We start from the raw sequence: 5,815 nt of genomic DNA on the forward strand, positions 1-5,815 counted from the left end.
AATGATGATGCATTCTGTTGCATTGTTCCAATGATGATGCATTCTGTTGCATTGTTCCAATGATGATGCATTCTGTTGCATTGTTCCAGTGATGATGCATTCTGTTGCATTGTTCCAATTCCATCGGATTCTGTTGCATTGTTCCAATGATGCTGCATTCTGTTGCATTGTTCCAATGATGATGCATTCTGTTGCATTGTTCCAATGATGATGCATTCTGTTGCATTGTTCCAATGATGATGCATTCTGTTGCATTGTTCCAATTCCATCGGATTCTGTTGCATTGTTCCAATGCTGATGCATTCTGTTGCATTGTTCCAATGATGATGCATTCTGTTGCATTGTTCCAGTGATGATGCATTCTGTTGCATTGTTCCAATGATGATGCATTCTGTTGCATTTTTCCAATGATGATGCATTCTGTTGCATTGTTCCAATGATGATGCATTCTGTTGCATTGTTCCAGTGATGATGCATTCTGTTGCATTGTTCCAATTCCATCGGATTCTGTTGCATTGTTCCAATGATGATGCATTCTGATGCATTGTTCCAATGATGATGCATTCTGATGCATTGTTCCAATGATGATGCATTCTGTTGCATTGTTCCAATGATGATGCATTCTGTTGCATTGTTCCAATGATGATGCATTCTGATGCATTGTTCCAATGATGATGCATTCTGATGCATTGTTCCAATGATGATGCATTCTGTTGCATTGTTCCAATGATGATGCATTCTGATGCATTGTTCCAATGATGATGCATTCTGATGCATTGTTCCAATGATGATGCATTCTGTTGCATTGTTCCAGTGATGATGCATTCTGTTGCATTGTTCCCGTGATGATGCATTCTGTTGCATTGTTCCAGTGATGATGCATTCTGTTGCATTGTTCCAATTCCATCGGATTCTGTTGCATTGTTCCAATGATGATGCATTCTGATGCATTGTTCCAATGATGATGCATTCTGATGCATTGTTCCAATGATGATGCATTCTGTTGCATTGTTCCAATGATGATGCATTCTCATGCATTGTTCCAATGATGATGCATTCTGTTGCATTGTTCCAGTGATGATGCATTCTGTTGCATTGTTCCAATGATGATGCATTCTGTTGCATTTTTCCAATGATGATGCATTCTGTTGCATTGTTCCAATGATGATGCATTCTGTTGCATTGTTCCAATGATGATGCATTCTGTTGCATTGTTCCAATGATGATGCATTCTGTTGCATTGTTCCAATGATGATGCATTCTGTTGCATTGTTCCAATGATGATGCATTCTGTTGCATTGTTCCAATGATGATGCATTCTGTTGCATTGTTCCAGTGATGATGCATTCTGTTGCATTGTTCCAGTGATGATGCATTCTATTGCATTGTTCCCGTGATGATGCATTCTGTTGCATTGTTCCAGTGATGATGCATTCTGTTGCATTGTTCCAATGATGATGCATTCTGTTGCATTGTTCCAATGATGATGCATTCTGTTGCATTGTTCCAATGATGATGCATTCTGTTGCATTGTTCCAATGATGATGCATTCTGTTGCATTGTTCCAATGATGATGCATTCTGTTGCATTGTTCCAATGATGACGCATTCTGTTGCATTGTTCCAATGATGATGCATTCTGTTGCATTGTTCCAGTGATGATGCATTCTGTTGCATTGTTCCAGTGATGATGCATTCTGTTGCATTGTTCAATGATGATGCATTCTGTTGCATTGTTCCAGTGATGATGCATTCTGTTGCATTGTTCCAATGATGATGCATTCTGTTGCATTGTTCCAATGATGATGCATTCTGTTGCATTGTTCCAGTGATGATGCATTCTGTTGCATTGTTCCAGTGATGATGCATTCTGTTGCATTGTTCCAGTGATGATGCATTCTGTTGCATTGTTCCAGTGATGATGCATTCTGTTGCATTGTTCCAGTGATGATGCATTCTGTTGCATTGTTCCAGTGATGATGCATTCTGTTGCATTGTTCCAGTGATGATGCATTCTGTTGCATTCTGTTCCATTGTTCCAATGATGATGCATTCTGTTGCATTGTTCCAATGATGATGCATTCTGTTGCATTGTTCCAGTGATGATGCATTCTGTTGCATTGTTCCAGTGATGATGCATTCTATTGCATTGTTCCCGTGATGATGCATTCTGTTGCATTGTTCCAGTGATGATGCATTCTGTTGCATTGTTCCAGTGATGATGCATTCTGTTGCATTGCAGATTCCAATGGCTCGGTCCCAGGCCCACCCATGAAAAGGCCAGGTGTCACCACCCACAGAATTACAAGGACCCCCCTCAACAAGTGGAAATGCAAACAACAATGCCATACAAAGATTAGAGCTCCATGCACATATGGCAGCTACAGTACATGTGCCATTGGTACACCTCAGTTCAGCCAACTAGAGACCTGAGATCTAAGCACATGACCCACACCAGGAATCATCCCTCCCTTCATAGATACATGCAGCTTTATTCTATTGCAGTGTGTAGCATCAGACAACAAAATAAAATCAATTCAAATACCAACAAACAACAAAACATAGAAATAGAACTGATATTTATTGGTCCTTTTATTCAGACGTGTTGCTTTCTCTGACAGTAATGCTATTAAACACAATCATGATTTATGTATCCCAGCACTGCATTGCATTAGCTTCCTCTGTTCCCGTATGGATCTTCCTGTGACGTAGTGGTTCACCTGTGGCGACCTCATGTGTTCTTCAAAAATGTAGTGAGTAGTGGACATGACTGGGGTAGAGGAGATGGTAGGATAACTCCCTGGGGGACTCGCAAGACAAGAGGAACCTTTGCTCGCCTTGTCGTCGTAATGGGGGGTGCCACTTACCTTAATGAGCCTCTCAAAGAAGAATACCAATAGCCTGACACAGGTGACAGCAGAATGCTGGGAAATCAGAGAGATACTGGGGAGAGAGCGAGAGATTGGGGGGGGTATTTTGCCAGAAATGCTACAGCCCTCACATCCTGTTTAAACACTACATCTTTTCTCAGCCTCTACATCACCGCCCAGTTCTGAAGCCCCAAACACTGATAAAGAGTAGTTTAATACTGACATCCAATGGGTTTACTTTGATTTTTTCGACTAACATCCCATTATTTTTCCTTATTAATTTGTAAACAAGACAGAACTTTGTAGAGCATTACATAAAAGTAGCGCATTAAGGTTTGTCTTCCTCTGAAGTTCATGTTCTGGAACATTTCCACAACCTTCTGCCATTATGTTTATGTGTGATAAGCTCATTCTTACAACCTTTTGACAAGATAGATGTTCAGAGGAGGAGTATAGAGACAGATAGAGAGAAAGAGGGGGAGTTGTTGAGGAAGAACATGTTGTGGAATGTTTGCTGTTCTGCGCCTGAACTCATTTGTCAAGGCTTGACCTCCGCTGGGATGCCTCGGGTCAATGGGGGTCACCCGAGGTAAACTTGCCGTGTGGTCACACACACACAAACACAGAATCACAAACACATATACAAATGAAAATCTAAGTGAAGGAGAGGCACAACTATGTCAAAATCATTTTGCCCAGCACAGTATAATACAGCTGCACATTCATTTCTAAATATGACAATAAGAACATTGACAATAAAACACGAATGGCATCACAAATACATTAGGTCTTGAGAATGTTATTTCATGTATAGCTTCTTAAAAGCAACAACACCATCCTCATAATGAATCTACTCTGCTTCCACTGACCATCAGGGCTGTGTGAGCTGCTGGGTAGAAGGGGTCAAGGTTAACTGAGTGAGGTTAATACACTCTGTTAAGGATATGTCTTCTGGGTCCATGCCAGGCCAGGGCAGTGAAGGCAGAAGAGCAGGCATAACTCATAACACAGTAGATATCTTCAACTGCAGACAGTACCTGTCTTTTAAGACCAAGACAGTTCAACGCAACTGTTGTCCATGTGCAGCTGGTGGCCTTCCTATCAGCTCTGACTACAGAACATCGGACATGTTCTGTTCATTTCAAGATGATTCTACATGTTGAATCCCCACTGTTCATTAACACCCAGCAGGTGATCTACCGCGCTCGGGCCGCTGTGCACGATGGTCTGTCTAGCGCTTTACCTGCAGACAAAAGCTACTACTATCAATCCTTACCTTGTACACAATCCATAAATCACAGGTGTACCAACCTAACCTGGAGTTTTGATAAACAGTATTTTCTTCCTCTTTTATTATTTCTTAAGACGACATGAGGAGAAGACTTGTCGATTCTGACCATGTGACACGGTGATGCTCTTTATTCCAAACGAAGGGGGACTTGCCACGACGTTCATTTAAATCTGAGAGAAAAAAAACAACACAGAGACGTTGATGATAAGAGCTAGCTGGAGGAAGTGTGGGAGCCTCTTGAGCAAACAGCCTTATCATTGGCCCTGCGTGATTCATGCTGCCTTTTGATTGGCTTCCTGAGTCTAAATGAGGACTGACTTTGGCCATGCCCTGTTCAAGGGATCAAGATGATATTACGGAACTAATTTCAGGGAGTGTTGAAGTTATACCAATATAATAAATGTATATTTTTGGTAAATTATTCCATCCATGAATCCATTAGTGCTAGTGAGATGTCTCAGTGAATTGGTGAACAGGGCCTGTGTAGCAGCAGTGGAACTTACATGGCACGATCATGTTGCACAGCTGCTCACTCCCTGTCAGGAAAAAACACAATTAGTTCCTTATTTGGTGATGAGAACACATACAGAAACATGCCGTATGACTATTGCAGTATAGTAATAACATATTGTCTGGTCCAAAGTTGACTTTGATTTTGAATTTAGATCTTTTCTTCATTTTGACCCCTCTGGCTTTCCTTGGGCAGAAACATCCAACAAACGTATTTAGAGTTTTATGGAGAGAGGGAACGACAGACGGTGAGCTTGAGAATAAAAATATATTGAGCAGCAAAGTTGTTTTTTAGTAGGTGTGTTCTGTATACAGCAGGCACTGGTCTGTTACGTTGCTTTGGTTATAATTAGTATTTGATGCAGCCTGAAGCGAAATGGTTAAACCCTTTTTACCCTATCTGAAAGGTGATGAGATATCATGTTTAGATCAACAGCTGAGGTAAAACAGACTTATGTTCACCATCATTTGGCAGGAGAGACCTGACATTGGTTTTACTTGAGGCCAAAGGCCCTAGAAAGGGAAAGGGAGAGGGGGATACCTAGTCAGTTGTACAACTGAATGCCTTACATTTACATTTACATTTAAGTCATTTAGCAGACGCTCTTATCCAGAGCGACTTACAACTCTCAACTGAAATGTGTCTTCTGCATTCAACCCAACCCCTCTGAATCAGAGAGGTGCGGGAGGCTGCCTTTATCGACATCCATGTCTTCGGAGCCCGGGGATCAGTGGGTTAACTGCCTTGCTCAGAGTAGCAATATCAAAGATTCAATACAGTACAAGACAACTTTATTTTCCATTGGTTGCAGCAAACAACGTACATTTGTATTCTGCTCCCTTTTTAAGGAGAGGAATACAGACATCACACATCACACATCACACAGCACACATCACACATCACACAGCACACAGCACACAGCACACATCACACAGCACACATCACACATCACACAGCACACATCACACATCACACATCACACAGCACACATCACACATCAGACATCACACATCACACAGCACACATCACACATCACACATCACACATCACACAGCACACATCACACATCACACAGCACACATCACACATCACACATCACACATCACACAGCACACATCACACAGCACACATCACACAGCACACA

At 41.6% G+C, this 5,815-nt stretch overlaps 1 long non-coding RNA gene across 1 annotated transcript; it reads right to left on the reverse strand.

Annotated features, from left to right (window-relative positions):
- Nucleotides 1-2,561: 2,561 nt before the first annotated feature.
- On the reverse strand, nucleotides 2,562-4,701 carry LOC118374534 (uncharacterized). The gene is made up of 2 exons (XR_004823626.2): nucleotides 4,664-4,701; nucleotides 2,562-4,330 (listed from the first exon to the last, which is right to left on the reverse strand). It is a non-coding gene; the product is annotated as an uncharacterized LOC118374534 (long non-coding RNA).
- Nucleotides 4,702-5,815: the final 1,114 nt, after the last annotated feature.

This window comes from Oncorhynchus keta, chromosome 14 (genome assembly GCF_023373465.1).
Source record: "Oncorhynchus keta strain PuntledgeMale-10-30-2019 chromosome 14, Oket_V2, whole genome shotgun sequence".
Taxonomy (NCBI): Eukaryota; Metazoa; Chordata; class Actinopteri; order Salmoniformes; family Salmonidae; genus Oncorhynchus; species Oncorhynchus keta.